This window comes from Hemitrygon akajei, unplaced genomic scaffold (genome assembly GCF_048418815.1).
Source record: "Hemitrygon akajei unplaced genomic scaffold, sHemAka1.3 Scf000057, whole genome shotgun sequence".
Lineage (NCBI taxonomy): Eukaryota > Metazoa > Chordata > Chondrichthyes > Myliobatiformes > Dasyatidae > Hemitrygon > Hemitrygon akajei.
The window spans coordinates 2,099,044-2,107,746 of NW_027331943.1; the positions used below are offsets into that span (position 1 = coordinate 2,099,044).

Consider the following 8,703-nt stretch of genomic DNA (forward strand, 5'->3'; position numbering starts at 1 on the left):
AGCATAGAAACATAGAGAACCTACAGCACAATGCACAGACCCTTCGGCCAGCAGTGCTGTCCCAAACATGAACATACTTTAGAGATTTCCTAGGGTTACCAGCCCTCTATTCTTCTAAGCTTCACATACCTATCCAAAAGTCTCTTAAAAGACCGTACTGTATCCGCCTCCACCACCGCCGCCGGCAGCCCATTCCTCGCACTCACCACTGTCTGCGTAAAAGAAACTTAGCCCTGACATCGCCTCTGTACCTGCTTACAAGCATTTGAAAACTGTGCCCTGGGAAAAAGCCGCTGACAATCCACAGGATCAATGCCTCTCATCATCTAATACACCTCTATCAGGTCACCCCTCATCCTCCATTTCAAGAAGAAAATAACAAGTTCACCCAACCTATTCCCATAAGGGTTGCTCCCAATCCAGAAAAATCCTTGTAAATCTCTTTTGCACCCTTTCTATGTTTTCCACATCCTTCCTGTAGTGAGGTGACCAGAACTCAGCACAGTACTCCAAGTGGGGTCTTATCTGGATGCTGTATAGCTGTAACATTACCTCTTGGGTCTTGAACTCAATCCCACGATTGATGAAGTTCAACACACCACATGCCTTCTGAACCACAGAGTCAACCTGCGCAGCAGTTTTGAGTGTCCTATGGACTCGGATCCCAAGATCCCTCTGATCCACCACACTGCCATGAGTCGCCATTAATTCTATATTCTGCCGTCATATTTGACCTACCAAACGAACCACTTCACACTTATCTGGGTTGAACTCCGTCTGCCACTTCTCAGCCCAGTTTTGAATCCTATCAATATCCCACTGTAACCATGGACAGCCCTCCACACTATCCACAACACCCCCGACCTTTGTGTCATCATCAAATTTACTAACCCATCCCTTCACTTCCTCATCCAGGTCATTTATAAACATTACGAAGAGAAATGGTGCCAGAACAGATCCTTGAGGCACAGCACTGGTCACCGACCTCCATGCAGAATATGACCCGTCTACAACACTTTGCCTTCTATTGGCAAGCCAGTTCTGGATCCAGAAAGCAATGACCCCTCGGACCTCGTGCCTCCTTACTTTCTTAATAAGCCTTGCATGGTGTACCTTATCAAATGCCTTGCTGAAATGCATATACATTACATCTGCTACTCTTCCTTCATCAATGCGTTTCATCACATCCTCAAAAAATTCAATCAGGCTCGTAAGGCACGACCTGCCTTTGACTAACCCAAGCTGACTATTCCTTATCATATTATTACTATCCAAATGTCCATTAATCCTGCCTCTCAGGATCTTCCCGATCAATTTACCAAACTCTGAAGCAAGGCTCGTTGGTGTATAATTTCTTGGGCGATCTCTACTGCCTTTATTGAATAAAGGAACAACATCCGCAACCCTCCAATCAGTTAATATCTTTGCATTAAAAATAAGACAAACTGCTACTGCAGGAAATTTAAAGTAAAAAGAGAGAATGCTGGAAACATTCAGCAGATCGGCAGTATCTCGGAGAGTCCCAGTTCTGAAACTGGGTCTCCCACCATTTCTCCTTCACGGATGTACCCTGATGCACTGAGTTCCCAGCATTTTCTGTTTTATAATTTTACATTGTGTTTCTGGTAACCTGAGGGAAACATCGCAGCCAACTGTGCTGGGCAAGATCCCACAGTGCAAGAAGACAGTGATCAAAGATAGTTTAGCAGCTGCAGACAAGCCGAAGTGTATCCGTATCCTCTCACAATCTGCAGCTCGGTAAACCAGCCTGAACAACAACGCAGGCAGAAGATCCTGAGGGTCTCCTCTCACCTTAGTTTGTGAACCGAAAATGGCAGGAACACAACGTCAAATGGCCAGCAACAAAGCATCTGTGACTGGGTTATAATGTAGGGATGGAGTCTCTAAGAACATGCAACTCACAGTATATGGACTTCAATCCGGGCTGGTAATTCGACAGCACGGATTGGAATTTCCTCAATCTGCAGTGAAGCTGGTTAGACATTGGTTATGGGGAAATCACCGACCGCAATTCCCAGTGGGACATTATACCTCTCAAATATTTTGGGACATCATACCTCTCAGATATTTTGGGACATCATACCTCACAAATATTCTGGAGATGACCGAAAAGGTAACGATGGAGATAGATGACGTAGGGCAGAGATTTTGTCTAAGCGGACTTTGGTAAAGCCTCGAACAAGATCCTGCGTGGCAGCTCATCTGGAAGGTTAGGTCACGTGAGATTCACGGGGAGCTTGCGAGGTGGTTTCACACCGGGTTCAATGACAGGAAGCAGAGGGAGATGACTGAAATTGGATTTAGCGAATGGATGCCCGTGACGAGTGGGATGTGCGTGTCAGTATTAGGACCTCTGTATTTCATTATTCATGCCATTGATTTGACGTGAATACCTGGCACCGTTAGCAAGTTTGTTTTTCATATTGCAACAGGTTACAAATAATTTCAAGGGGCCCTTGGGTCAGTTATAGAGATAGGTTGAGAAATGGCAAATGGTTTCGACTTGGACAAGTGAGAGATGGTGATTTTTGGCAGTCGAACCAGGGTGGGACTGGTATAGTGAATGGGAGGTCATGGAGTGCTGTGGAACAGTGCGATCTGGGAGTACAGGAGTACAGTTCACTGAAAGTGGATGGGCAAGTATCGAGGGTGGAAAAGAAGGATTTAATCATGCTGGCCTTCATCAGTTAGGCATTGAGTTCTCGATTATGGACATTATATTGTAGTTATATAAATTGTTGGTAAGACTACACCGAAAATTAAATACGTCTTTTCTTTTCATACTATCGTAGGAAAGCCATTATCAGGGCGCAGAAGAGTTTGTTTGAGATGCTGCCTGGATTAGAGGGCCGAGTTATAGGGAGAGGTTGGCCGAGCTGGATCTTTATTCCACAGGAGAATGGGGGTAACATTATCGGAGTTTATAAAATCAGGAGGGTGTACAGATAATGTGGGTGGTCGTGGTATTCTCCCCAGGGTTCAATACACAGGATTGTTTAATGTCAATCCAGTGAACTGTTGTAAAGGGGAACATAAATCATTGTTGCTGTGGATCACATGCAGGAACAAAAATCGCAGAGATAAATATCAGAATTATATAAAAACATGTCATAGCTTAAAACATTGGTAGTATGTCCATAAAGTGATGTTAGGCACAGGAGTATCTGTACACATGGTGAGTGCCAGGAAATGTTAAACTCGGGGTAATAAGGGTGTGGTGGGGTGAGTTTGTGGGTTGAGGTGTACCCGGCCTTGAGCCCTTCTCTCTCTATGTCATCTCATTGATATGTGATGGACCCCACAATTGTCGTGTCTTTGGCGAACTTGACAATGTGATTCCCCGGGTGTTTGGCCGTGCGGTCATGTGTGAACAGAGTGTACAGCAATGGGCTCAGCACACAGCCTGTGTTGAGGATGATTGGGAGTGAGGAGTGTTCTACATCCTGACTTTCTGAAGCCGGTTGTTTCAACAGTCCAACACCCAGTTGCACAGGGCTGTATTTAGATGGTAGAGTTGGAATTTGTTACAGAGCGGTTCTGTCAGTAAGAATATTGGTGAGTAACCAGTGCGGCAGGATTGGAGTTATTGATTTGTGTCATTACCGGCCGTTTCACGCTCTTTGTGATGATTGGTGTCAGTTCCACCCGGCGGTAGTCGTTTCATTCTGAAGCTGTAGAGTTCTTTGGTGCAGGGACGATGCTGGCCGATGTGAAGCCTGCTTAAGTGAAGTGTTGACGATGGCCGTGAAGTCATCAGTGAGCTGGTGCCCACACTGCCGGAGCACTCGGCCTGGGATGTTTCTGCCCTGGCAGCCTCACAGGGGTTGGAACTCGGCAGAGTCTGTTCATTGTTGTTACAGAGAGTGGCTGCTCACCTGTGAAATTATGACACCTTTTTTCCCTTATTTGGAGGGGGGAGAGGTGGGAGAGAGAGGGGGAGAAAGAGAGTGGGAGGGAGAGAGGGGAAGGGAGAGCGAGAGAGGGAGGGAGAGAGAGAGAGTGTCAGTGAGACAGAGGTGAGAGAGAGGGAGAGAGACAGGGTGCGAGAGAGAGACAGGGAGAGAGAGAAAGAGAGAGAGGCGGAGAGAGGGGAAGAGAGTGTGAGAGCGAGGGTGAGAGAGAGAAGGTGAGAGAGAGACACACACACTGTGGTATTTCGAATTATCAGGTGAACGAGTAGTCTTTGGGGTTCTGCAAGTCTGTGTCTTTATTAATGCTTTGCTGCGGGCTTGATTGTTCCATGGGGGTTGCCGATGTTTTTGTTGCTCGGGGGGGGGGAGTGGTTGTTGCTTTGCTGCTGCTTATGCATGGGAGGGGAAGCTTGAGGGGTGGGATTTGGGATTCTAACATTTAACTGTCATTCATTCTTCAGGGCACTCCTCTGTTTTCATGGATGTTTGCGAAGAAAGATAATTTCAGGATGTATATTTTATACACTTCTTTGATATTAAGTGTACCTATTGCAATCTATTCAAACGTAGGAGCGGGTAGCTTTCGTGGCTGGTTTGTGTTGGGTGCCTCGAAGCACGGGGGGCCGGGGAGGTGGTATCACTGGTACAGTCAAAGCTTTTTTTTCTAACGTAGTCTATATTGCCTTTGATGTCCAGTCAATATATATCAAGGATTGTTTCTCGGGGTTGGGGAGTCCAAACCCAAAGGGTACAGATACAATGGAGCGGAGAGGCCAGAGAGGACTGAGGGGTAATCTCAAGACACAGAACGAGTGAGTGTCTGGAACGAACTGTTCAGTGTTTGCATTCTTGTTTATCTACCCTGGGTTCAGTATTCTCTCCGTGTTTGGAAATCCCCACTCACTGTCGTCTGTCTGTGAGCAGCTGGAAATTAAAGAAACATTCAAATTGATTTGATTTGAAATCAAATCAGAAATTGTTTGAAACCATTCCGACATAGGGGGTTGGAGCATTAACTTTGTTCCTCTCCACTGATATTCTTTATCTGTAGAGTGTTCCTTGAGCTTGCAGGATTCTCGAACATTAAGTTGGAATGATTTAGTCTCCTGGTAAATAGACTTGTGTAGGACATTCAATTTAAATTCGCCATTTCACAGCACAGAAACAGGGCTTTCGGCCCATCTCGACTGTGCCTTCCTCTGCCTGAACCCATCCACATGCACCCAGACCATATCCCTGAACACCTCCCTCATCCATGCGCCCATACAGACTTCTCCTATTTGCATTTGAAACCTGCATCCGCATTCATGTCACCCTCTGAGTGAGATTGTTCCTACTCCGATTCCCGTTTAATATTTCACTTTTTGCCCGAAACCCATGACCACACTGAACATGAGGGGCAAAACCCTACCAGCATTCACCCTATTTCTACCATCATAGTTGTCTTTACCTCTAGCCGGGGTTCCCAACCTGGGGCCCACAAACCCTCCAGTTAATGGTAGGGATCCATGACAAACAAAAAATTTGGGAACCCCTGCTAGTATCTCCCCTCATTCTCCTGTGTTTCAGGGAATCAATTTCTAACCTGTTCAACCGACCCCTGTAACTCTACTCCTTAAATACCAGCAGCATCCGTGTCCGGCAGGGCTCCTGCAGCCTCTACCCTATTCATGGGGATTTATCCATCCTAATGTACCTCAAGACAGCAAGCACCTGTTGTGTAATCCGTACACAATCCATGATCTGGCCGGCTTTCGTCATTTCCACTGTCTCTTCCTGTCTCCCAAGGAAACACAGGCACACAGAATTTGTTGAAAATCTCTCCCATCTCTTTCGGCTCCATGCATAGATTGGCACACTGAACATCGGGAGATATCTTGTGACCGTTAACAGGGCAGTAAGGAAAGCACAGTTTCTCTCAATAAATTATCCTGCCACCAATTCGTGGAAATGTGCTCATTACAGTTGTTGTTTACAAATTTCACAAGGGTGATTATGGAATGAAAAGTTTTATGTATGACGGGCATTTTGTGTCTCTGGGCCTGTTCTCAATGGAGGGGTGGTGACTCTGGGAACAGAAATGTCAATGAAATCCTGAGTGCTGGATATAGTGTTAGGACAAGATGTTTTAAACAGGAGAGGAGTCTAGGATCTAAGATCACACTCTCAATGTATTCAGTTGTATATAGGGACTTTATCTTCCATACTTCTGGCCAGTAACAGGATCTGAATATCACCTGTATGAATACCTAGTGTTGAACGTAGTTATAGGTTAATTGCAGGCACAAGAATATAATGGCATTTTAACTACTTAATTGAATAAATAAGGACCCTTAATGGTTATCACCACAATGCATTGTGTGATGCCCTTTGTAAATATCCTATATTTCACATTTGAAACAGACATTTCGAATCCAACAATGTGTTTTGAGTTTGTAACAGCTTCGGCACTGCTGTAAGTTCTGTAGAGATTAAACTACTAACAGATTTAATGGAGGCACCTCGAGACAGGGTTAAAACAGCCATTAGAATTGTAGTTTCCCAATTACAAAATGGCTGAGAGCTCAGCTTTCATCTTTGTCACAATGAAACTCAAAGTATGTGAGGTTGTTCCTTATTTCCTATTTTCAGTTAATTCTGCTGAGCCACTTCCCCCATCACCAGGGTAACAGCCCAGCAGAGCTACAGAGTGTTGAACATTTTTATCGCTCTCTGGTCACCGCCCCTCAGTGGCCTCAGGAGCCGGAGTGGAGGCCCGGATGCCTTGAGCATTTACTGTATGGAAATATATGATATTTAAGTTGCAATAGAGAGATAACTAATGAATGTAGGGATTGCATTGATACAAATCTGTTCAGGATGTCACAAACAGGGGTCAACAGGGATCACTCCCTCCACAATCCCCTTGTTCATTCACCCATCCTCACTAATTTTCCTCCAGATACTTATCCCTGCATACGGCCTAAGTGCTACACCTACCCGTACCCCTCCTCCCTCAGCTCCATTCAGACACAAAACAGTCCTTCCAGGTGAGGCAACACTTCACTGCGAATCTACTGAGGTCATCTATTGTGTCCGGTGCTCCCGATGCGGCCTCCTTTACATTGGTGAAACCCGCCATCAATTGGGAGACCGTTTTGTCGAGCATCTCTATATCATCTGCCACAAGGGGGACTTCGCAGTGGCCAAACATTTCAATTCTGATTCCCATTCCGACGTCTCGATCAATGGCCTCCTCGTGTGCCAAGATGAGACCACCCAGAGGGTGGAGGAGCAACACCTTATAATCCATCCGGGTACCCTCCAACTTGATTGAATGGATATTGAATTCTCCTTCCACTAAACAAATCCCCCCCCACCCACTTCTCTATTCCCCACTCTGAACTTTCATTTCTGCTCACCAGCCTATTACTTCCCCCGGGTCTCCTCTTTCCCTTTGTCCTATTGACAATGTTCCAATTCTTTCATCTCCTGCCCTTGACCCGCTCATGACTTGACTTCACCTGTCACCTATCAGCTTCCAGTTCGCCATTTTCCCTTCCCCGACCTTTATATTCAGATCACTTCTCCACCCCCCATCCCTCAGTAATGAAAAAGGCTCGTGGTCCAAAATGTGGACTATTTACTCTTCTCCATAGATACTGCCTGTTGTGCTGAGTTCCTCCAGCATTCTCTGTGTGTTGCTTTGGACTTCCAGCCTTTGCAAGCTTTCTACTGTTTAAGTATGATAAATACCGTAACAATTATTTGGGTTTTGTTAAGATTATACCTGGAATATGGTGTAAAATCCCGCTCGGCATACTAACACGGGTTACACAGACCAAAGAACAAACTGCCGGAGGAACTCAGTGGGTCGGGCAGCATCTGTGGAGGGAAATGGACTGTCAACATTTCGGGCCGAGACCCTCCCTCTGGACTGAGAGTGGACGGGAAATAGTCAGAGAAAAGAGGTGAGGGGTGGGGATGGGGCAAGAGCTGGGGAGTGAGAGGTGTATCCAGGTGAGGGGCAGGTGGGAAGGTGGAAGTGGTGACAGGGGTGGTAGGTGAGTGGTTGGGGCAACACGGGGCTGCAGAAATGGAATTTAATTCCATGAAGGATTAACAAAAAGGTTATAGAGTATATGGTTTAGAGATTTACCACACTGATTCCTGGAGGACGACGAAGTCTCACTGATCGTCTTCACATAAAACAGAGGCCGGCAGGTGTGTGGGGACCGAGGGGATCGAGGAAATGAGGACCGGGCAGAAACATGTGGCTGAGATGGGAGAGCAGCCGCCATCTTGTTGATGGTTAGAGGGGTTGAATGGCCTTCTCCTGCTGTTTCTCACTTGATGTTTCAGTGATCCTGTCCAGTGAGGCTGGAGGAATGTGAATAATATTATTACTTATAAAGATAGAAGTGATTTGAATGAAACCTTTTCGCGTCTGACTTGTGTATCGGATCGGGATGGGAATCGAACCCGTAACTCCGAGATCGGAGAGGTGGAGCGATGGGGACGCCAAAGGTACCGAGGGCAAAATAAAAAATGTAGCTGGTGTAAATATGAAATAACGTGTAAAATGCGTTATCGGTATGGTTAAAATGCGGTAGGTCGGGCAGTGTCCGGGCGAGGAGCAGAGTCATCGGTTCAGACGGGAGACCCTCCACCCGACAAGTTTCTCGCTCCCATTTCAAACGCAGATCAGCAGCATCCGCTGTTTACGCTTCCGAAGCCCCGCCCCCGCTCTCACAGTCTCCGGATGGGCGGGGTTTTATTTCCGTTCTCTGTT

At 46.2% G+C, this 8,703-nt stretch overlaps 1 protein-coding gene across 1 annotated transcript in view; it reads right to left on the reverse strand.

Moving 5' to 3' along the window:
• The window catches only part of LOC140721546 (NACHT, LRR and PYD domains-containing protein 3-like), an 817,640-nt gene that overhangs the window by 251,315 nt on the left and 557,622 nt on the right, over positions 1–8,703 (reverse strand). The gene's annotated exons all lie outside the window — the stretch shown is intronic.